A 25,553-nucleotide genomic window follows, 5' to 3' on the forward strand; every position below is an offset into this window, starting at 1 on the left:
CAGCCCTGAACTCCTGGACTCAAGTGATCCTCCCACCTCAGCTGGAGCCACAGGTACTTGCCATCATGCCCGGCTAATTTGTTTTTAATTTTTGTTTCTTTGTGGAGTTGGGGTCTCACTCTATTACCCAGGCCAGATGTTACAAATTGTTTAATATAACATAGGTTTGGTGAATGATGAGAATAAGAAAAGGAAAATAATGGAAAATCACATTTTTTCCTTCATATATATATATATATCAAATATATATATATATATATATATTTGCTTTTATCTAATGTGTTGCAATGGCTGAGAAAAACATTTTTTGCAAGGACTAGTTCCCAGTTAATGTGTTGGCATATGCACACATGTATGTGTATACACCCACTCATACACACTGCCATTCTTACCATGTAGCTTCAGGGCGTGAGGGCATCTTGTCTCACTTAGGAAAACAGTTAACAATGGCATATTTTGTTTGTGAAAACATGCATTTACTTTTGTGAGTTTCCCCACCTATCCCATTCAGAGTTATATTCACAGAGAGTAGTGAGGACTGGAACAAGTTAAAGGCACTCAGTTGCAATGAGTTTTCTTCTGTCCGCATCCCCCATGCTTTTGAGACCACAGTTCCACACTGAACAGCCCGACTGACCATTGGAGTCATATGGCATGCCTCACTGTTTTTGGACTTGCCCGTCCCATACTCCAGAGCCATATATTGGTGGTGTTGAAATACTAAACATGGAAAATGGCACCACATGCAACTTCACCACAGCCATCATCACAGAACCAAGGAGGCCTTTTCTGTACTTTGCAAAAACAAACCACAATTCACCATAGCTCTTTTATCAGTGCCAGTAACACTTAGTAACCTCAGTCCTTTTTTTAAAAAGGACCCAAAAACTTACCATACAATGCAACTTGAAACAACTCAAGTTCCTTTTCAGCTTATATGACAGGCTGAGTTTCAGGCCTGAAAAAGATGTCCTTAGCAAAATATGTGTCCCCTCTCCCCAAGCAAAGCATACAAACAACCAAGCAAAAACAGAGAAAATGAGCCTGGATGAAGGGTTGATGTGGGAGCCGGGAGAGATCCCCACAGATGTTCATAAAATCACAAGTCTGGGGTAATGGCTTTGAGATCCAAGTTTTCATCATCCAATCAGGTATTGGCCTCTTAAAACCAAAATGATCACCAATATTAACAGGTAGAACTAAAAAAGTCCTATTGTAAGCCAAAAATAGCACTCTGTTACTTTGACAAACCATGATTTCTTTATAAAACATACATTTTAAATAAAACAACCTAAACAAAATTCTGGGCCATTTATTCACATTTCCAGAGAGCAGTGAAAGCCTAGATCATTTCATTAGCACTATACTGAAATTAACATTTCTCTCTTTGAAATGTATTCCTCAAGTGATGAGACCCTAAATGTTCACTGTATTTCATCTCCTTTCTAAATTATGGAGGATTACTCTTTTCCTGTCTCAAATAAATTCAATAAAACCTCATGGTATGGTTTGGCTTTGTCCGCACCAAACCTCATCTTGGATTGTGGCTCCCATAATAGCCACGTGTCGTGGGAGGGACCCTTTGGTGGGAAGTAATTGAATCATGGGGACAGTTTGCCCCATGCTATTCTCATGATAGTGAGTAAGTTCTCACAAGACCTGTTGATTTTATAAGGGGCTTCCCCCTTCACTCGGTTCTCATTCCTCTCCTTCCTGCCATCATGTGAAGAAGGAAGTATTTGCTTCCCCTTCCACCATGATTGTAAGTTTCCTCAGGCCTCTCCAGCCATGCTGAACTGTGAGTCATTTAAACCTCTTCCGTTTATAAATTATCCAGTCTTGGGTATGTCTTTTTTAGTAGCCTGAGGATGGATTAATACACCTCATCTCACTATCTATATATATAAAATAATAAGATACATATTATATTTTTATATATAGATGCAGACCTTACTATAATATCTGTTACTATATATATATTATATAGTAGGATATGTATCTTACTATATATAGTTTCATATATATGTATTTTAGTATTGTAGGGGTTAGGTCTGTTCTCCTTCAGGTACCATTTCTGGGAAGATGAGAGTGCTTTAGGAACATGTGGTGTGTGTAGGTGTTCCGCATACACCTGGGACACGTGAACTCAACACGAAATGTCTATAAATTTGAAATCTCAGCCCGAGGTAGATGGGCTGTTTTCCACCATCAACCTTCCACTCCTGTAATGATTTTATGAGCCTTTTATTTACTTATTTTTTGTTTAATGTAACCACCTGCAGAGAGAAAGCCTCTTCATCTATACATTTATTCAAAGCCTATAAATGGCATAATGACAAACTGCTAGGAGATATCACCTTCTTTTTTTCTTGTTGATGTGTGCTACTCTGCCCCAAGAAAAATAAGGAAGGGCTTCCTACATTGTCATTCACTTAACAAAGAACAGTGCAGACTTTCAAAATCCAAATGTAGGTTGTTTAGAGAAAAATGACAAAACTGTAAAATATTCATTGAGTGAATGGTAGTAGAGGGCACAGCAGATGACCTAACTGCCTCAACAGCCTGGGCTTCAATTTTGATTCTCACTTTCTCTAACTGACTGTTGCAAAAGCTGTATCTTTGATTTCAAACTGGTAGCTCAGGAGTTTAAGATATCAGTGGTGGCTATTCAAATCTGTCTGAATATCCATTCACATAATTAAGCAGGAGACGAAGTCTGTCCTCCGAAAAAGTGCAGTATTCAGACAAAAACATACACAAAAAGAGCAACAGATTTAAACTAAACCGAACAGAGTTCCCCGTTTTTAAAAGGGGAAAGCATTGTTAAAATATTAAAAGTCAGAAAGCAATACAGAAAGAATACATTCCGGTTTACACACTGAAATTCTGTCTCTTACACTTGACATTCACATTCTAAGACCAACTCTCACCATATGTGGAATTTAAGTATATTTTAACCAGATAAGAGTATCTTTAGAAGGAGGATATTAAATGACTTAAAATATTTGTATATTGCTACTTCATCTGAATGCAATGCATTCGCTCAACAAGTTGCACTACTGACGATATTCAACAGTATTACGAAAGGTTTGAAATGTGGCGTACCAATTAAAAAGAAAGAATGTTAAACAGAGGTCATTCCCTCATGCACTTGAATGTTTAGTTTTGTGAGAACCTTTTGGTTGTGGTCTAGAAATAAAAGCACAGTATTCCAAATGGCTTTTAAAGAGACCCCTGCACTTCCAAAAGCAAGTCTCCGTTGCGAAGTCAGTCAACAGTCTCATCTTTGTGGAGAGACTATAAGCTTTCCACAAATTACTACACACAAAACAATGAAATAGCCAAGTTCACACATTTAAAAAAATCTATATATTTACCATTAGTCTACATTCCAGGCCAACAACTATGAACTTTCAAATTCCTTCAAGTCTGCTTGTAAATTTCACAGCATCAAGATAACTTCATTATCTACCTTATGCACCCACCAGTCCCTTATCAAATATCTGTTATATTCCTAGGTTTGGGTAAAAATCAGCTAGGTTACTGGTTTTAGGGCCAACTGTATATTCAACATTAGTTTATTTAAATAAAACACAAAGAAAAGCAACAATTCTTCCACCGGAGAAGAAAACATCAAAGCATCTTTAAAACTGCATCCGTGCACAGGTATTATTATGAAAATGTAATTATTATTCTGGTTTCAAAAAAAAAATCAAGCCTCCCATTTTAATCCACTGACTTAAAACTGATGAAGTAATTTTACACTTGCTACAACTGGCCCTGATTATGTTCTTACATGTCAAAGAAAATACTCTTTAAAATGGCCATATGTATATATATATATACATGTACACACACACATATATATGTAGAAATGTAGAATGCGTGCGTGTATGTCTGTATACACACACACACACACACACATTCTACATTTCATTGAGTAATAAAATACTGAATTTCTAATCTGAGAAAATGCATGCTTGCAGAGGTCTCCATGAAATTCCTATATTCTTAATTTTAGGATACACAGAAATTCCATATTTTTTTCTGGAAATACAGGAATTAATGCAACCATGTGCCATTAGCCATCCCTCCCCCTCTTAACATTTTGCACATTTTCACAGGAAAATCTGTGCTGAGGATTTAATGGATTACTGCTAACATCTTCCCCACAGCCAACTAAAGGTATGAAATAATTCTCCACTCTCCAAATCTGCCCCCATAAAACTGCAGATTTCTTTGCGTTCTGATTTCACCCCGCTCTGCCATCCCCTAGGAAAAGGCTCAGTGTGTCCATTCAAACTATGCAGGTCTCTTGCAGTTTCTGCCGCTTTGTTCTCATCAAAGTCAGGTGTTTGCACCCTGGCCGTTTAATTTCTAGCTGAAAAAGGAAACTACCCCGGATTTCTTAAGCATGAACTTCTATGTCGCCCGCAGAACGCCCACACAAACTGGCAATTCTGCTTCGTCAGGATAACGAGGTCTTCCTAAACTTTTTCTTTTCCTTTTCCTTTTTTTTTTCCTTTCTTTCTCTCTCTCTTTTTTTTTTTTTTTTTTTTTTTTTTTTTTCTTTTGCTTTCGCCTTCCTCACATCACAGGAAGGGCTGATTCTGAGATGGGAGCTCACGCACAACAACCCGTTTTAAGAAAATATAATGCAATGCGCGCCGATGTAAACCCTACGGGCAACGGATGCCTTCAAAAAGCATGAGATAAGAGCAACAACAACAACAACAACAACAAACCACCGCCCCCCACAAAAAAATGACCAAATAGAAACAAAATAAAGTAAAATAAATTAAAAAGAAGAAGAAGAAGCCATACTACCACCTTGTGGATTCAGCTCGCAAGAACATCACCTGCTTAGTTCCAAAACCCCCACCCAACCCCCACCCCAAATTTCTTAAGTTGGGTCCAAATGACAGATCAAGATCCTCCATCCTCGCTCCCCGCAGACTCGCCCAAGCCCTAGGCTGAATTCGTGACGCGCGCGCCCAGCGCCCGCGCGAGTTGCAAGCCCGGGCGCACCGCAGAGGCCAAAACCCCGCCGGAACCTCCAAGGACTCCTCCACGCTGCCTTCTGCACCCCCTCCCCCGCATCCCCGAGATAGCAGCAGCAAATACATAAACAAAGGCTCACACCTGCCGTAGGTTCAGAGGAAGAAGCCAGAGAAAAAGAAACCCGCAGTACAAAAAAAAAAAAAAAAGCCTTCTGGGGAAGGGGAGGGGTACGATGCGGAGAACGTCCTCCGGGTGCCCCTCGGCCTCCATGCAGGACATCCGTTCCCAGGGTGGCCCGGGCCAGGCCTCGGGGGTGCAAGGGTTGACCTGACCCCCCCCCGCTCCCGCCCCCGCCTCTCCGGGAAGAAAGGTTGCTGTGTCTGGCGGCGAGCAGGCGCCGGAATGGTGCGCCCGGGCCCAAGGCTGCACGGTGCACGGGGCCCCGATACCGGGAACGCAAAGCTCCGGGTGAGGCCTAGGAGAACCACGCCGAGGGACCCCAGCCTACCGGTTCTCGGAGGGGCGAAAAAGCCAGGTCAGGTTGAGGGAGAGGAGGAAGGGGTGTCCAGGAGAACGACTGGAAGATAAGAGCATCCCCCGGGGTAGCGACCGGCCTCTTGGAAAACCAGAGGCGGAGAGAGCAGCCGCGGAGTGGAGGGCGCAGGCCGGGACCTGGGCCTCTCCTCCCACAGCAAACCCCCCGCCCACGCATCATCTGCAGCCGAGCGGCACCTACCTCCCTCTCCCCACCTCATCCCTTCTCGCTCTTCCGCTGGTCAGGCCACGCGGGTGCCAGCGCGGGCTGGGGGCGCCCCAGCCGCGGCCTTGGGGAGGGGGCGGAACTGAAGTTCACTCTCTCCCTGCGTGGTCTAGAAGCCCCTCGCCCACCCGCCACTGTCTCCCCCGCCTCTGGCTGCGCGCTTGGCGGATCTTCTCCATCAGTTCTGCCCACTGGAGTGGGAAGGGGCCGAGCCGAGCCGCGCGGGAATTGGCAGGCGGAGAGGCGGGGAGGCGGGGTAAGAGACGAGATGAAATCGGCCCGGGACAGCAGAGAGCCTTGGGATGGGATGGGAGGGAAGAGGGGATGGCGGTTGAGTTTTCCAGGGCTGTGGGGGTGGTGCGCCTATTGGAACCTACTCCTCAGCCTCCTTCCCCGTCCCCACCTAGGGGACTGGCGGACCGTGCGTCCCGCAGGCTTAACACTCCCCCCGACACCCCCGCTCCGAGAAGGGGTGTTCTCAGTGGGCACCGACTAGGGCTCCAGATCCCCTGAGACCCAGACAAGTGCTCCGGTCGTCTGTCCTCGCAGCTTCCAACTTTTCCGCTCCTCCGGATAAGCGGGCAGTTCAGAGATGGTTCCCAGGGCGGCAGCTGCAAGCCCCCCAGCGCCCCCCTCAAAGGTTCAGACTACACTCAAAGGCTCCCGAAGAAGCAAAACCACCAGCTCTACCCCTTTCTGCGGTTTGCCTCACCCTTCCCACCCGCCTCGAAACCCACACACACGGGAAAGGGGTGCATGGAGCCCGCTCCCCGGTTTGCAGAAGCAGCGCGGAGCTACGGTCATTTCGTCTTCACGCGGGGTCTCCAGCGCGCCTGGATCGTTCCCTAGCCCAGCCAAGCCAGGTCTAATCAGTCTCGTGCGTTATTTCGTGCATCACCCAAGCCGTCATCTTATCCAAGGCCCGGAGATGAAGGAGGGAAAAAATCACCAGCCCTGACCGCTTCGCTCCTTCTCTCCCTGTACTGCAGTCTCTGGTTAACCGCACTCCCCCAACCCCGCAAAAAAGCACCCCAGGCGGTGGTAGCTGACAGTTTTCTTAAAGAAGAAGGGGGTGGGGGGGGGGGGGGGAGAAAAAGAAAAGAAAAGCCTCCCATGCCTCACAGTTTGCAGAAGTCTTCCTGCCTTCACCATCTCCAGCCCTGACCGCTTCGCTCCTTCTCTCCCTGTACTGCAGATACATATATATATTTTTCCCCTCTCCCCGCCACAATCTTCTGTTTATTTGTATGGAAGGCAGCGCTACTTTGTAAACACATCACACACGGCCCCAGAGCCGTTCAAATAGCTGATTGCAGCAAAACGCTTCCAAACAACGGTAGTCCGGATTTTTCTTTTTAAGTGAAAATAAAACCAAGTATTTCTGTGGAGAGGTTGCATGTAAAAGCCGTATGAAGGTCCACACTCCCACCCACACCTAAGAAATGGAGCGAGACAGATAGGAGAAAGTCCTGTTCAAATTTTCCAAAAATAATATTAATAATCATAAAAGAAAAAAAACATCAAATAAAGTGAAACTCAAGTATCTGCAGTGAGGCTTTCCATCCTTTGCTGGAAAACCACTGCAAGTCAAAATGTTTAAACGGCTTTTTAAAATAAGGAGAATAATATCCCAGAGACACGTCTTAAAACTACACCTACCTTAGCTTTGGAAGAGCTGCATCGGCTGTTAAGAGTTCTTTTTACACGTCCAGATTTTTCTAGGGAACTCGAAACGAGGTATGATTCAGGAGAATGTTTTGAAAGCCCAGGAGCCTTCCCCTTCTGGAGCCCCCCAACTAGATTTGCTCATCCAGAGGAATGCAAGAGCCACCAACACCGCCTAGTTTGGAGGAAATTCGTTGTTTCTGCCGTCAATGGTCTGTGGACGGGCAGAACAAGCATTACAATTGAAGCAGGAAGGGCCGAGCTAGTGGCTGAATAAGAGCTCTGTGCTAAGAGACAGAGAAGGGAGAGAGACGGTTCTGCAAGAAAAAGAGAGATTGAGGAGAGAGGTCCTGCTGTCTCCAGGGCTCTCCCTCTGCCATTGGACCAAACTGAATGAAATTTACAAAGCCAGCAGCCAATAGATCTCCGGAGTCGGCCCCATCACTACAGAAACCACATCCACATCTACAACCTCATGCAAAGAACAGCTAATCCCAGTGCAAACCAGCTGTAACGGAGAGATCCCGGGTACCCGGGAGATAGAGCAGGTGGGCATGGCACACGGTGCCACAGCACCAGACGCGCACAGCAAACCTTCTTCCTCTTTGCTTTTTTAGGACTCTCTAGATACCCTCCACACCAAACATGCTGCAGTATATGCAAACATCTTTAACTGTTTAAGGTCATGATCTCCAGCAGTCCCTGTATCTGCGTTATTGTGAGTCAACTGGGAAGCAATGATATAAAAAAAAATTTTAAGAGCAGCAAACATTGGAATGCAGCTCTGTAAAGTACAGGACCTCTTTTATGCTCAGGGTATGGTTGAGAGAGGATCGATGAAAGCTTTTTGTTTTCTTCTATTCTTATACGTTCATGAGTTTGATAAAACATTGGAGTTGTGCCCGGGATGAGGCATTTGTTTTTAAATACGCCTCTTCATTTCCAGGGTCCAGGAGGTTATCTTTCCGAGGGAGTTTCAAGTTGCATGGGGCGAGGATGGGGGTATGGCCCCTGTACTTAAAGTTGAGTTGGAGAAAGTTGGATTTAATTTGGCAATGCAAAGATCAGAGGGCATCATAGAGTGTTGTGACAATGAACACGGATTTTAAAATGAGATTGCTTGGGTTCAAGTTGCATGTGACTTTAGGTGTGTATTTTAATGGTTTGCCTCCATTTCTGCATCTGCAAAATGGAACAGATAATCGACATGTAATACTGTAATGATTAGCTGAGTTAATGTGTGGGGCCTCGTAGTCTTCACAACAATATTACATGGTGATTACTTTTATTCTTCTGCCTGGCCAGAAAAGTTAGCTTTTCTTAAAATTATTTCATGGTCCATTAATTCATTTATGGAAGGAAAAAAATAGTGTCTGCAACACATAGGATATCCTCCTAATTGCTTCTGCTTTAGGCAGTAAACCGAAGCATGAAGCCTGCCACGATGATGTGAAGGATACTTGGGCAGCATGACCAATAATAGGGAAGGTGATAGACACCAATTTGGGGACCTGGTTTCGTGTAAAGACTCTATCCTCACAAACTTTGCCTTGTTGTAAAGTCAGTTATGTTCTGTGAATCTGTTAAACTGAGATTAAAATTACCTTTCCTGTGGGCTTCTTGTGGAGACTACATGAAATAATATGTATAAAAGCACCTTTTACCAACAAGATAGGTACACAGATATACACTTATCTATTAATAGGTACCTATACCCAATAATAGAAAAAACATATATCCATCCATACGTATGTGTGTGTTCTGATTATTGGATAGATACTTAGAAACATACATGTACTTTTTCCATTATTGTATAGATACTGAAGACCTAACACAATAATATTGTTAATAAGTATAGCTTATTCCCCAAATCAGTGATATACATGGATATAGACATATAGATGTAGATATATGGACATATATATAGATATCTATATCCTAAACTAAAGCAGAATCTCAACTTTAACACAGTAAATTATAGTAGGCCAGAACGTCATGGGTTTTGCCAAGAATGTATTAATTCATTGACTTATTCATAAATTCAGGGTTTTTTTTTTTAACCACTGGAACAGTCCTAAACACTGACATGCATCTGTGAGTGAAACTCATCCATTTATTTTTGAGAAAGCATACAGTCTAGTGGACAAGATAGCCAAAAGCATGAGAAAAAAATAGGCTTACAAGGTGTGCACAAGGAATACATATGAATTCGTAGGGACCTATGGAGGTGAAAATGATTAAGGAAGCGTTTGCAAAGAAAGAACTTTCTGAGTAGGGAAGAAATGGTACACAGACACTGACTGGGTGAAGAAGTTCATGGATAAAGACATCATAGCAATACTGTGTGTGTGGAGATCTAGAAATAGGGAGGGTTTGGCATGCCAGGACATTGAGTTTGAAAAGAAGGTGGTAAAGAAAGGATTAGAGACCTAATTGTGAAGAGTTTTGAATGCCATGCTGAAAAGGTAGAATTTATCCAGTAGGCAGTGGGAAAGCCAGTAACATATTTTCTGCAGTGAGCGGGGAAGAAATGATCAGATTTATATTTTAGGGCAATCATTGTGATGGCAACGTGGAGAACAAGTTGAAGAGGGCCAATGTGGAAAGAAAAGAAAATATTTGTAAGATTGTTGCAAGAATGGATGCAACAAATGAAGTCCTGAATGAGAAACACAGAGAGAGAAAGAGAAAAGGAGAAAGGGAAGGGACAGAAAAGGAAGGGAAGGGTAGCGAAGGGAAGAGAAGTTGGTGTGGGGAGACATCACTTCTAAATACTTTAAGGCAGCATGATAAAGTGAGATTGGGAGGGAGAGTTTGGGCAAAATCTGAATGCTTGGCTTAGTTTGTGGCTGCATTAGTTGAGTAGCAGATCTCTTCCCTGAGACATGTGACCTGGAAGAGAGGAGGCAGGCACATTTTCACTTCTATCTGAATGACTCCATTGAGAGTTTTTAAAAATAATTTTAAAAATAGGGCAACATAGTGAGACCCTGTTTCTATGAAAAAATTTAAAAACTAGCTGGTAGTGGTAGTGTACCCTTGTGGTAGCAGCTACTCAGGAGGCTGAAGGGGTAGGGTCACTTGAGCCAGAGAGGTGGAGGCTGCAGTGAGCCATGATCATGCCACTGTACTCCAGCCTGGGTAGCAGAATGAGACCCTCCCTCAAAAAAAGAAAAAAATCAGAAAGCATCTTAGACAGACGGAATCATGGTTGTAAGAAAAAGTGAATATAAGATGTTATGAAATTATCATTTCCCCTAATCCAAAATCCCTCACAGGAGACTAGGATAGGACCCAAAACACCAGTTTTTAACAATTGGGCCACCAGATTGCAACACAGACAGAGGCGCTAGAGAAGTTTAGATCCAAGATTCCTGGAAGGGATAAGGTTATCATTCTTCATGCTTCCATTTTAAATCTAACTGTGGAGTATAGTGAAATGTGGGAGTTGGGGGGAGTCATAAAATGAAATAAAACAGTAGGTTTCCAAGAACGATACATAAGTTGGGTTTGGTACAAAGAACTGGAGGGAACATGAGAAATAATCTATACCACACTACTTGTTCTCTCTGTCTCAGCGTCTCCATCAACCACATTCTGGTATTATGTTCAAGCTCCTGTGAGAGCAATATGTAGAACTCTGAATGCAATACTGGTGAAGCCAGTGGGGCACTACTGATTCGTATTGACTCTCCTAATACAATGGTCCAAGTGAAACAGAAATATTTTCAGTAGGATAATAATTGTTCATGCAATAGTAATACAGACTATGTTATTAGTTACTAATCATTATTAGAGAGATAAATATGTATAGTATAGAAGGTGCTTACAATCTAATAAGAGGATAAATTAAGCTCTTTAATTATTAAAATGCAACTCAATGTGTGATATATGCCATCTCCAAACCATACAGAAGGCATAACAGGCTTCCTATTGGGATGGTGAGAAAATTGTTCACAGATGAACAAGGTTTTCCTGGGGAATTGGAGAGCAGGAGTGGGAAATTATTCCAGGTTAATAATATCTGGAAAAGAGAAACAGATATGGAGTGAGCAAAGGCTTTGGAAGTTCAAGGTGCATAAGGATGACCCAGGAAGATGGTTACAAAATTAATGCCTCTAGAGCTAAACACCAGGATTCAAACTTAGCAGGTCTTGAGTGAGTTCTAGGAACCTGCATTGGGGGGTCACCCCACTACATGAGATTGTTTTTTCCTCAAATTAAACCTTGAAAACAAGAGTGGTGGTGAGCTGATGATAAGCTTTTACGATTCATAGAGGAGAATAAGAAGAAATCGGTCAGGCTGGACTACAGAGGTTGATGAATATTCATTGGTTGGAATCCTTATGGGTGTTAGTGGGGAGTGATATCAGAGATTACCTTTCAGAGAGTTTACTCTGAGGGGATTTAAGGGCTGGGACATTCTAGAACAAAAGAGGACAGTGAGGCTGCTGCATTCATAAATTAGGGCAGTAGTAGTGAAAATAACACAGTTATAATGAATTTTTTTTCACTATGAGTGGCATTTGACTATGTGCATAGCTGCAGAAGTTGAGTAAAAATGAGATGGAGCCCTAAAATGAGAAGAGACTAGAGATAGCCTTCATGTGGTGAGATGGGAAGGCTAAGATGAATGAGAGTGCAATCAGCCAAAGTCACTTGTTTGGAAAGAAAAATGAGGTGCTGGTGGATCATAGAAATACCAATGACCCACAGACCTGAGACCTTTGGGACAAGAGATTTGACCTGGATAGGGATCTTAAGGTAGGATCTGTAGATCTGAGCACAAAGCCTATGGATATGATACTTAACATTTTGGTGTAAAATGTAGAAAATGTTCTCTTAAGAGAAAAGGCAAATCTTTGGAGAAAGTGACACTGGGTAGGGTCTTGATAACAACCTAAAATAGGGTCATTCTCCCATCTGCAGAAGATCTTAGGTAAGAGAAAGTATGGTATGGAATTCAAGGAAGAACTTTAACCTCCACAAGGAGTAGGCAGGAGTCAACAGTGTCAAGGTCTTCAGAGATTTTAGGAGTGAAGGACGAAGGGAGAGTACATTGCATTTTGGAATCAGTAGATCCTTGACAGCCTTCAGCTGAATATGTTAGATAGATTCATGACTGGGGATCCAATGAGGAAGTTGAAATCATAATTATAGTCTTATGTGAAAGGAAAAAAAACGATAAGGTAAATTCAGAAATAGCAGGATTGTGGTGGGTCATTGTTAAGTGGTTTGCTGATTGTTGTTTTTATTCACTATTCACTAAGCATGAATGTGAGAACTGTTGTTTATTCCACAAACTGCAAAATACTCAAAATGGATAAATAGGACATAGCCTTGCATAGTTAATTCTTTACCCAATGCCTCTTCTGATCCAAATGATTGTTCCATTTTATTTTTATTTATCTGTTAGTTTATTTGTGATGTTTCTTACTTTCATTTGCTATCGTAGACACCATTTTAGAAAAAATTCTTGGCAACATGTTGATGATAATTGCCTTAGGTAGTCACCATTATATGAGGCCAGTTCAGAACATGAGGTTTAATAAATTTGAGAAACGATAGGACAAAGAGTAACATTTATATAATATCTGTTTTGATACCTATATCTATCTATATACACACATGCAAATATATAGATATAGATACATAAAAAGATATAGCTATATATATTTATATATAGATATATATGTAAACTAGAAAATATATAAAAGTATATATGTGTATAAATCATAAACCAGGATAAACAACCTACTCAGTTTTTTAGAAAACATTTAGAAACGTTATTCCCAAACAAGATTTGAAGTCAATTAAAATATAAGGTAATTAACAACATAGATTAAATAAGAGTAATATGCTGTAAACCCTAGAAATATTTGCATCTTTAAGGTTAAGGAAAATTCATTCTGTCTTATTTTACACTCCAAAGTTGCTAAATAAACCTTTTTCTTTCAATGATAGCAAGTAAACTCCAGACCAGTTGAAGCCAAATTATCATAAATTTAAAATTAATGTCAGTCACTTAAGTAAGACTTTATTGAAATAGTTAAATGTATGTAACATTTCTTGCATGTAAATATAATTACAGAAATCCAGATGGAGGAGATAAAGAGATGCTCTTGTTTTTTCCCATTGGTTTTGTAGGGAAAGTATTTTATAAGATTAATACAGCTTGAAGGAAATACTTTAAATTGGTATTTTCCAATAAAAAGGTTGTACATGCCCTTAATTCCATTTTTGTATCTGATGAATGGGAATAAAGATATCTTTGTGGGCAAGAGTCTATTTCTGGTTTCTTGAAGCCTTTGTCCTTCTGACTTCTGTTATTTCAAACCCGTAACACACCATTAATTATGTAACATGCATCCGCAGTAGAGAGTTATGCTCTCTGCTGGCCTTCCATTTGATTATTCTAAATTCTGTCCCCGGTTATTATTTCATCACTGGGCATGATTAGCCTAAATGACTTTTAAATGGCCCTGATTTTTAAAAAGGATTCAGGCTCCAAAATTTCACTACATTCATTGACGGTGAGAAATCCATTAACTATTGCTTTTGTAAGAAAACCAAGGATATTGAATCCCAAATAAGAGGCCCAAAATAGAGTTCATTTTTAAATGACATTCTGCAGTGACTGTACCAATGTTCTTGCCTAAGACTTTTTAATGAAAATCTTTTACAACGTCTATGTCCCTTTGATGAATGACAACATGCACTACACTTTTAAAAGTATGGAAATGTACATAAATCTTTCTCCAAGTTAATTGGGACCTTGGAATTATTGATACACATGTATATATAGAGAGATTTAGAAATAGGCATATAGATAGATAGATAGATTTCTATAAATTCATACATTTGTCTCTACATAGATGTTTGTAGAAATTGCTATGTCTATTTCAATGTATATCTGTATCTCTATCTCTGTAGATACCTGTATCTTCTATAGGTATCTATGAAATATATATCTGTATCTTCTATAGATATCTATAGAGATATGGATCTGTCTATATGTATAGTTAGCTCTACATATTGATGCATAGAGATTTACCTATATCTATATTTATATTATACATATATATATATTTATACAATACAGAGGGGTTTATATTCCCAGGATGGTTGACTTGTACAAAGCAGATATGAAGACAGAAAGGTAATGAATGACAAAGAGAAGGGCTGCACATCCTTCTAGATCTTCATCATATTCTTTTGCTGTTCTTGTTTTTCTTTTAGAGACAGTCTTGCTCTGTTGCCCAGGCTAGAGTGCAGTGGCATTATCATAGCTCACTGCAATCTCGAATTCCTGAGCTCAAGAGATCTTGCTGCCTCAGCCTCCTCAGTAGCTGGGTCTACAGGTGTGTGCCTTCATGCCCAGCTGATTTTTGTAATTTTTATTAAGTTGGTGCAAAAGTAATTTTGGTTTTTTCATTACTTTTAATGGCAAAAACTGCAATTACTTTTGCACCAATCTAGTATAAAGACAGGGTCTCACTAGATTGCCCAGGCTGGTCCCAAACTCCTGACCTCTCAGGATCCTCCTGCTTCTCAGCCTCCCAAAGTGCTGAAATGACAGGTGCACTCTACCACACCCAGCCCCATCACATTCTTACCTGTATGAGTTTCCTAGACCTCCTATAACACAGTACCTTAAACTGGGTAGCTTAAACCAAAGACATTTACTCTCCCCTAGTTCTAGAGATCAAAAGTCTGAAATCAAGGTGTCTGCATGACCATTCTCCCTCCAGAGGCTCTAGGGGAGGATCCTTCCTGTCTATGCCAGCTCCTGGTGGCGCCAGGCGTCCCTGGGCTTGTGGCCGCATCACTCCAGTCTCTGCCTCCATCTCCCCATGGCCTTCTCCTCTGTATGTGTCTTCATGTGTCTTTTTCTGTCTCTTGTAAGGACATTCTCATTAGATTTAGGACCCACCTTAATCTGGTATGATCTCATCTTCATCTTACCTTAATTACATCTGCAAAGCCCCTGTTTCCAAGTAAGGTCACATTCCTAGGTTCTGGGTAGACATGAATTTTTAGTGGACAGTGTTCATTTTGCTACACTGCCCTTGGAGCCTCTGAGACATCCTGTATCCTTGAACACATTTCCTTTTCTGTTTTCTTTTGATTAAGCTTATTTAAGTGGGTTTATGTTACTTGCACAGGAAGTGCCCTAATTAATGTGAAAGGTGTTAATGGATTTTTTTAAATGCATCTTCGAGAAGATGAGCAGTATTAAGACAGGGACTTTGTCATAGGAAACGTATGTAAGGAAGCTGTCTGGGAGAAGTGGAGTGGTCAGCTTATAACCACACAAGTATACAGCTTATAACCACACAAGTATCTATCTAAGTGGTAGATAGACAATAGACCAGACGTTAGCACAGACATCTGGGCCTAGGGTTGCCAGATTTAACAGCTAAAATACAGGACTCGCAAAAACATTGGTAAAAGAATGTTTCATGCAATATTTGAGATATAATTATGCTGTATTTTTTTCTTTGTTTATCTGATATTCAAATGCAACTGGGGGCTGGGCACAGTGGCTCACGCTTGTAATTCTAGCACTTTGGGAGGCCAAGGCAGGTGGATCACTTGAGGTCAGGAGTTCGAGGTCAGCCGGGCCATCATGGTGAGACCCCCTCTCTACTAAAAAATACAAAAATTAGCAGGGTTTTGTGGTGCACATCTGTAGTCCCAGCTACTCAGGAGGCTGAGGCTGGAGGATCACTCGAACCCTGGCGGCAGAAGTCGCAGTGAGCTGAGATCACGCCACTGCACTCCAACCTGGGTGACAGAGCAAGACTCCATCTCAAAAAAAAAAAAAAAGATAATGGCAACAACAACAAAAATGAAACTGGGCATCCTGGATTTTTATCTGGCAAATCCATTTATTCCACATACCACAGAATCTTTCATGCCTACTCTGCTTCTAGTTGACTCTATATCAGGAGCTGGTTTTCAGTACGACCCTTCTCTTCCCCACACTTACCCTAGCTCCATACCTCCATCTTCAAGTTCAAAATTGAACCAATAAATTTGTGGTTACCTACATTTACTGACTCATTGAGCATAGAAAAAAGTAAAATTATACAAAATATCCCTGGCTGAGGTCAATGATGTCCGGCTTCCTGATGTATTTAATCTTGCTGTGGACTTTCCATTCTTTGTTAATGAGACAGTATTTCCATACATCCAATAAGCCACTCTCTTAGTCCATTTGAGCGCCTATTACAGATTGTCTTAGACTGAGTAATTTATAAACCACGGTAATTTATTGAAGCCCAGAAGTTCAAGTTCAAAGCACCAGCAGGTTGAGCATATGGGGAGGGTTCCCTTCTTCAAAGATGATGGCTTGTGTGTCCTCACGTGGCAAACGAGACAAAGGGATCCTCTTTTGTGAGGGCACTGATCCCAATCATGAGGGATCTTATCACATCCAAATGGCCTACTTCTTAATATTATCATATGGGGAATTCAGTTTCAAGGTACAAATTTGGTAGGGAGGCGCATTCTGAGCAAAGAAGTCATGCACAGCTTCTTGGATAATTGTAACTTTCCCCAAGGCAGCTTGCTTTTCTCACCTTCTATACTGCCATGCTTTTTCATGTTTGGAGACGCCTTGTCTCTGGACTGATTTTAATGACTCGCTGAGAATTAACTTCAAATTTCTGAGCTCATGCCTAGGTTCAGCCACACTTTTCGTCATCCCCTGGCACTGGTTTGTTCTCATTGCCATGAAAACCAATTACAATGTCCACTCATCACTCTCTCTGTTGCTTGCACCTGCTGGGCCTTAGTGAAACTCCATAAACACATGTTGGCAGAACAGTGCTAGAACTTTATCCTTAATCAGACTAATTACAGTGGATTTTTAGAATAATCCAGCTGATGCCAAGTAACCACTTCAACCAGATCTAGTTCATTTTGTTAAAAAAACCACAAAATCATTTGCAGTAATTTGTGAGAGATCTAGTACCTATAAAATCAGTGTATTAGTCCGTTCTCATGCTGCTAATAAAGACATACCCAAGACTGGGTAACTTACAAAGGAAACAGGTTTCATGGACTCACAGTTCCACATGACTGGGGAGGCCTCACAATCATGGTGGAAGACGAAGGAAGAACAAAGGGACTTCTTCCATGGCAGTGGGTAAGAAAGCTTGTTCAGGGGAACTCCCCTTTATAAAACTATCAGATCTCGTGAGACTTACTCACTATCACAAGAACAGCATGGGAAAGACCAGCCATGATTTAATTACCTCCCACCTGGTCCCTCCCATGACATGTGGGAATTTTGAGAGCTACAATTCAAGATGAGATTTGGGTGGGGACACAAACCATATCAATCAGCTAATCTAACACACTGTCATAGATTATTAAAGACTGGCTAATAGGTGATTAAAATTTAGCTATTGGTTGGTGCTTGCCAATAATATTATAGGAAGAAAACCTACATGAAACACACAAAGCCACAGAGTCTTGCTGTTGTTATGCTATCTTTTTCCTGGCACTTGATGATAATGGAATGATAATGATAATTAAAAATAACTGGTGAAATCTAAAACCCAGAATGTCTAAGTACCAATGAGCACACTTGGTGCTCAGAGTTTGGTTTCTAATACCATTATCCAATAAAAGAATCCAGGAATTTATAAAGAAATAAATGATTCTAGTACTCAGGCAGGAAATATCCAAGATGAGCCTGGAGCATAATGTAGTTACATAAAGTAAAAATGTGCTAAAACAGACAAAAAGCAAAGACAAACAAAATGCAATGATAGGAGTATGTCAAAGGGACAGAAGAACCAACAAAAAGAGCTCCCAGGCCAGAGTTTTATCTCTTTGAGCAATTGAATAAATAAAGCAGTATTGTGTTATAACCCAAAGAATAAAAAATCCTTTATGATCAATATTGATATACACAAATGATTGATTATATAAAGAAATTGGGAAGGGTAATAGACAAATCATTCCAAATAATTTATTCAGATATCCTGATATGGTTTGGATCTGCGTGTTTAGCACCATCCCCCCTTGGTACTGTATAGTGGGTGAGTTCTCATGAGATCTGGTTTTTTAAAAGTGTGTGCCACCTCCTCCCTGTCTCTCTCTTCCTCCCATGCTGGCCATGTGAGACACCTAGCTTCCCCTTCATCTTCTGCCATAATTGTAAGTTTCCTGAGGCCTCCCAACAAGCCAAGCAGATACTATCATGCTTCCTGTACAGCCTGCAGGACCGAGAGCCGATTAAACCTCTTTCCTTTATAAATTACCCAGTCTCAGGTATTCATTTATAGCAATGTAAGAATGCACTAATACCATAGTCCAGTGTCATGGAGGGGAGCGTTAATCCACACTCCTTAAGTGTGGGCTGAACATAGTGACTTTCTACCTACAGTTTGGAAAGGAGTGACAAAAGAGTAACTTCACAGTGGAGCCAGCTGGCAAACGCTACCTCAAACAGGTGGGCAAGGTCAGCATCAACAGTGATGTTATGTTGATAGTATGTACCCTTGAAATGATGTATGGTGACTGTCTTACCATCTTCAGAATTCTTGTTAACCCAGTGCTGTCCTTAAGATAAAGCTTATGAAAAATTACAGTTTTAAAATATAAAAGTGGAATAATTGATGACGTGAGTTTTGCAGACATAATATGGGAGGTGGCAATGGTATACAGATTTTTTTTTAAAGAAAGTCAACTTTATTTTTCCACAACAACATGAAGCTAGGAATTATGACATAGGCCATGCACGGATGCTGTAAATGCGGTGTGTGTGCTGGTAGTGGGGGTGTTGGCCCATCCTCTGTTCTCTGTCTTTGAGGTGACTGTGGGAAACCCAATTTAAAAATATGAATTCCTGGGCATGGTGGCTCACACCTGTAATCCAAACACCTTGGGAGGCCAAGGAGGGCAGATCACTTGAGCCCAGGAGTTTGACACCAGCCTGGCTAACATGGTGAAACCCCATCTCCGCAAAAAATACAGAAAAGAGATAGTTGAGCATGGTGGCATGCACCTGTAGTCCCAGGTACTCAGGAGGCTGAGGTGGGAGGATCATTTGAGCCCAGGAGGTGAAAGTTGCAGTGCAGTGAGCTGAGATTGTGCCACAGCCCTCGAGCCTGGGCAACAGAACCAGACTCTCCCTAAAAAAAGGAATGCACTATATAACGTGTGTATATATAGCATGTATAGTGTATATTATATATGTAGATAATACATGTAACTTATAAAAGAAAATTTGGCTGGGCGCAGCGGCTCACGCCTGTAATCTCAGCACTTTGGGAGGCCAAGGCGGGTGGATCACGAGGTCAAGAGATCGAGACCATCCTGGCCAACATGGTGAAACCCCGTCTCTACTAAAAACACAAAAAATTAGCCGGAAGTGGTGGCGGGCGCCTGTAGTCCCAGCCACTCGGAAGGCTGAGGCAGGATAATCACTAGAACCCAGGAGGCAGAGGCTGCAGTGAGCCGTGATTGTGCCACTGCACTCCAGCCTGGCAACAGAGTGAGACTTAGTCTCAAAAAAAGAAAAAAGAACATTTTGTGTGTGTGTGTGTGTGTGTGTGTGTGTATATATATATATATATATATACACACACACACACACACACCAGTAATCCCAATACTTTGGGAAGCTGAGACAGGAGGATCACTTTAAGCCAGGAGTTTGAGACCAGCCTGGACAACATAGACCGCATCTCTAAAAGCATTAAAAAATTAGCCGGGTGCAGTGTTGTACAACAATAGATCCAGATACTCAGGAGGCTGAAGCAGGAGGATTGCTTGAGTCCAGGAGTTCAAGGCTGTAGTAAGTTGTGATTGTGCACCACTGCACTACAGCCTGGGCAACAGAGCAAGACTCATTCTAAAAATACATACACACAGAGAGAGAGAGAGAGAGAGAGAGAGAGAGAGAGAGAGAGAGAAACATACTACATATTACATACTTACTTTTTTTGAGACAGAGTTTCACTACTGTCTCCCAGGCTGGAGTGCAGTGGTGCGATCTCAGCTTACTGCAACCTCTGCCTCCCAGGTTCAAGCAATTCTTCTGCCTCAGCCTCCCAAGTAGCTGGGATTGCAGGCACCCGCCACCATGCCCGACTAATTGTGTATTTTTAATAGAGATGGGGTTTCACCATGTTGGCAAGGCTGGTCTCCTTACCTCAGATGATCCACCTGCCTCGGCCTCCCAAAGTGCTGGGATTACAGGCATGAGCCACCTTGCCCGGCCCATACTTTTTTTTTTTTTTTAGATGGGTTCTCACTCTGTTGCCCAGGCTAGAGTGCAGTGGCATGATCTCAGATCACTGCAGCCTCTGCCTCCTGGGTTCAAACAATTCTTGTTCCTCAGTCTCCCAAGTAGTTAGGACTATAGGCGCGTGCCACCACACCCAGCTAATTTTTGTATTTTTAGTAGAGATGGGGTTTCACCATGTTGGCCAAGCTGGTCTCGAACTCCTGACCTCAAGTAAGCTGTCCACGTTGGCCTCTCAAAGTGCTGACATTACAGGCGTGAGCCACCACACCAGGCCTGTATACCATATATTACACATTTATACATATTTATCTATCCTCTACTGGATTAACTTGGTTTTAACCAATTCAATACTTCAATGTTTAAGGGATGTCATCTCTGTGGTTAGCATATAAAGATTGTGACTTCCATCTTGCCATGCAGCCTTCTGCCTTGCTGATTGATGATTGAAAAAAAAACCACCTATTTTGTGATTATGACTGTGGAATGTCTTTTGTTCATGTTAATATTTGTGTCACCAAAAGGATCAACGTGGAATGGATGTGGCATTAAAGGAGAATGTCAAATACTGCATGGGATGGCTAAGGCCTGTCCCACACATGCTGGGGTGCCCCTGTGATAATAATAGTTGCTGATAAACTTCCACATTGAGAAAGTTCACATATCAGGAAACTAACGGTGGGCCTTAGCCAGCAGTCAATGAGAAACTAAAGCCCTCTGTTCAGCAGTCTGTGAGAAGCCAAATTCTACCCACAATGATGTGAGCTTCAACATGAGTTCTTCCCCACTGGATTCTTCAGATGAGACCTCAGCCCTGGCTGGCACCTCGTAAATAAACTTGATGCAGAGGATTCAACTATTTTCTAAATTCTAATCCACAGAAGATAAGACATATGAAATGTGTGTTTTTTGAAGCCACTATGTTGTAATAGACTATTATTTACATATGCATGTAATTATGTATGTAGGGATATATATGGATATAGATGACAATACACAACTTGAGCAGATAGGAAGAGTAAAAAAATTGACTAAGTTGAACAAATATGTTAGATATTTTACAATTTGCAGGATTGCTGCTACAACTCTTTCAGACATAGCATAGATGAATGAACCAGAGTAAAGTGTCCATCATCTGCTCATAAAGCCAGCCAAAATGTATCAAAATAGGGAAGAGGAAGAATTTGACAACCAAATCTGTAGTTTCTGCATCAAGCAAAATAGATTTTCTTCACTTTTTCTGAGAATCGCTTTGCTTTCATCAACAATCTTGATCTTTCTACAATTCATCACATCAATACACAATTAGCAAATCCTCCTACTATCTTGGAGGCCCTGTGCTAAGCAGGGTGTGAGAATCTTAGAAATATTATGCCATGCCAGGTACTTCAAATTTTCTGAGCTACATACATATGGAAAGGTCTGTAGCAAGGTTTCTCAAGCTCAGCACAATTGATATTTGTGGCTGCAAAATTCTTTGTTGCAGAGGGATATCATGTGCATTTCAGGGTGTTGGACAGCATCCCTGGCCTCCATCCACTAGATGCTAGTATCATTCCCCCACTCACCCAGTTGCAACAATCAAAAATGTCTCCAGACATTGCTCAGTGTCTCTTGGTGGACAAAATCACCATCATTGAGAACCATTGCTCTAAAGCAAAATCAAACAAACAAACCATCAAAAAATGACAAAGAATCCCTTCTTCAATTTGCACAACATTGAAAGCCACCATTGGTAATTCTTCTCACCACATTCCCACTGGCATTTTGAATCTCTGCGATATGTCCAACTCCAGTGCCTTTCAAAATGCTTACTAGTTCTGGCACCTGTGTCATAATTACAGTAGGCTCCCCAGAAATTTTGACAAGCACTCACTCACTGTGTATTTGCAAATACTCCTGGTGGAGGAGAGAAGGGAGTGTTGAGTTTCCTGGCCAAGAACCACTGTGAAACCAGTAAGTGTTGGCTTATCACGTACTGCTAGTTGCTGACTATAGTGTTTCATGTTCCTTCCACATGAGATGCCTTCCTCTTTGTGGACTGATGCATAGTCCCTCAAACCTTCTTCAACACGGCATCAGTGCAATCTCCTTTGACCCACCCATTTCCCCCAAAATTCCTTCCTCAGAAAAATTCATCATCCCACCTCCCTACTCTAAAAGCACCTTAACCTTCTAACAGCACGTAATTGGCCTACTTGCAATGGCACACGCAGTGTGTATGTGTGTGTGGGTTGGTGGGGTCACTGTCCATCACACTGTGGGTTCCATTTCCATATCTGTCCCTAATGTCTCGCTTTAAAACTATTTTATTTTATTTTATTTTATTTTATGAGACAGGGCCTCACTCCTTTCACCCAGGCTGGAATGCAATGGCACGATCTCTGCTTGCTGCAACCTCTGACTCCCGGGCTCAAGCAATTCTCCTGCTACAACCACCTGAGTAGCTGGGATTACAGGTGCCTGCCACCACACCAGGATAATTTTTGTAGTAAAGACAGGGCTTCACCATGTTGGCCAGGCTGGTCTTGAACTCCTGACCTCAAGTGATCCACCCACCTCGGCCTCCCAAAGTGCTATGATTACAGGCGTGAGCCACTGCGTCCGGCTAATTTATTTTTTAAATTGAGGTAAAACATACATATATAATTTACCATCTTTGCCATTTCTAAGTGTGCAGTTCAGTGGGAATCAATACATTTATAATATTTTTCCCCTTCACATATTTAGCATAATATAACGTTGAATTTGCCTTCATTTTCTTCAGTTCACTTTCATTTTGTACACTGATCAATTACTCAAAAAAATCAATGGAAACTTACTGCGACCCGTGGATGTTACCACATCTTTCCATTTACGTTGTGTGTTTCTTGAGTGTTGAGATTCTTGTCTTATGTAGACCCAGGTAAAGTCATTTGCACACAAGATGTAATAAAAATATTAATGTCATTGGCCTTCTGGTATTAAATGAAGTAACATGCTTTTTACTAACAACAGGAAAGGATGGAAGTCCCAGATAAACACAGTTTCCACGCAAATCATTATAATTCTTAAATTACCGGCACCAACAACTAGCAAAATTAAGCCATTCTATTCTTAGACCCCTGATGGTAAAGCGCCCTTTGATAGTAAACAGGGATAAATATCTGTAATAGGAGCCCCTTGCACGTAGGATATACAAGACTACAAAGGAATCTTTGTTTCGAGTTGGCCAATTTAAAGAAAATAAAAATCATTTATAGATTATACTTTTATTCAAATTGGAATTCTGTTTCATAACACTAAGAAAAAGTAATTTCTGTCTCCCTTCCTCCCTTTTTCTTTCTTTCTCTCTCTCTCTCTCTCTCTCGCGCACACACACACACACGCGCGCGCACACACACACACACACACACACCCCCATCCTACAACCCCCACCCCTCCAACCACCTTTTTCCCCCTTGGACAGAACTGGGCAGTGACAGGCAAGGATTGTGAAATGTAGCAAATTCTTCTGCTTCCCAACAGGGACCTATAGGCTGCCCTTTGTAAACTTCAAGCTGTCTCACACTTTTCCTTTGAGAAGCCCTTGGTTGGCCTGAGACCTCAGCCTATTGGGACCCATCCTTGTGTCCAGAGTTACACAAGAGGCTACCTCTCCCAGGAAAGCACCCTCCTGACTGGCTTCCAGGCATCACCCAGGGGCCACACTTCCAGCCTCAAGAAGAGGAGGCAGGATGAGGAAGGAGATTCAGCGGTAAGAAATTCATGCATCAAGGGCTTCACCATCTATAATAGCAGGGCCCCAACCTGAGATTCTTCAGGACATACACAGTTATTGTATTTTCTTTTATGTGCTGAAAGTATCAACTATTTCAATGTGTGCACTTAAAAGATTTCATGATTTTTATAACCCTCTTTTAATATATCTTTATTTTAATTTTTTTTTTTTTTTTTTTTTTGAGACAGAGTTTCTCTCTGTTGCCCAGGCTGGAGTGCAGTGGATGATCTCAGCTCACTGCAATCTCTGCCTCCCGGGTTCAAGTGATTCTCCTGCCTCAACCTCCCAAGTAGCTGGGATTACAAGTGTGCATCACCACCACATCCAGGTAATTGTTGTATTTTTAGTAGAGACAGGGTTTCGCTGTGTTGGTCAGGCTGGTCTCAGACTCCTGGCCTCAAGTGATCCACCCACCTTGGCTTCCCAAAATGCTGGGGTTACAGGCATGAGCCACCATGCTCGGCACATTAATTTTTATATATAGCTGAAACCTCAAAAAAATAAAAATAAAATAAAACCGCATGTCCTGTGTTTGAATTCCCCCTGGCCATCCCCACCTGGCTAGTTCCCCAGAGCTTGGGGAGAATGATTCTGACACTTTAGAGAGCTTGCCCCTGGAAGAATTTTCCCCTTTAGTTCTTCTACTGTATGAACAGAAAGCCTGCACAAAAAGTAGGAAGCAACTGGCAACTCACGAGACTTTTGCTCTTCCCTGTGTTGGCACTTTAAATCACAGAATCAGACGGTCAAGTACTTCACTGCAATGTTCCCTAGGCCGCAGACACTGGGTCTTCCTGGGAGTCCATCAGTTTGCACCACACCTGCCTTGTCAGAGAAGCAAAGCTATCTTCCCTCCAATGGCTCATTCCTCTACCATCTGGCTTCCTTCGGGCCGCCTTTTTCTTAATTAAGGACATGCACTTTTCATCTATTGTGGAGGTCAAACACCCTGCATTGGTTTAGAAGCTAAATTACCCTGGTTGAGGACTCCTAGAAAAGCAAACCTTTTCGTCTGCATTTCTTGAAGTGGCCGGCTATTCACAGAGTTTTTCTTTTATTCTATTTCCAATTTCAGGCTTTTTTTTTTTTCAGTACTGTAGGTA

General features: G+C 41.8%; 1 protein-coding gene across 7 annotated transcripts in view; it reads right to left on the reverse strand.

The window, feature by feature from the left end:
* Positions 1-7,918, reverse strand: part of NLGN4X (neuroligin 4 X-linked) — a 347,312-nt gene extending 339,394 nt beyond the window's left edge. For 2 of the 7 annotated variants that reach the window (XM_031660613.1, XM_031660612.1), the window contains exon 1: positions 5,738-6,700. The gene's annotated coding sequence lies outside the window, so the exon portion shown is untranslated. Of the gene's footprint in view, positions 1-4,830; positions 4,877-5,142; positions 5,188-5,509; positions 6,701-7,420 lie in introns of those variants that run through there. The other 5 variants (XM_031660609.1, XM_031660611.1, XM_031660615.1 and 2 more) reach the window with 5 other exon arrangements.
* Between the last annotated feature and the right edge of the window lie 17,635 nt (positions 7,919-25,553).

Source organism: Papio anubis, chromosome X, assembly GCF_008728515.1.
Source record: "Papio anubis isolate 15944 chromosome X, Panubis1.0, whole genome shotgun sequence".
Classification (NCBI taxonomy): Eukaryota; Metazoa; Chordata; class Mammalia; order Primates; family Cercopithecidae; genus Papio; species Papio anubis.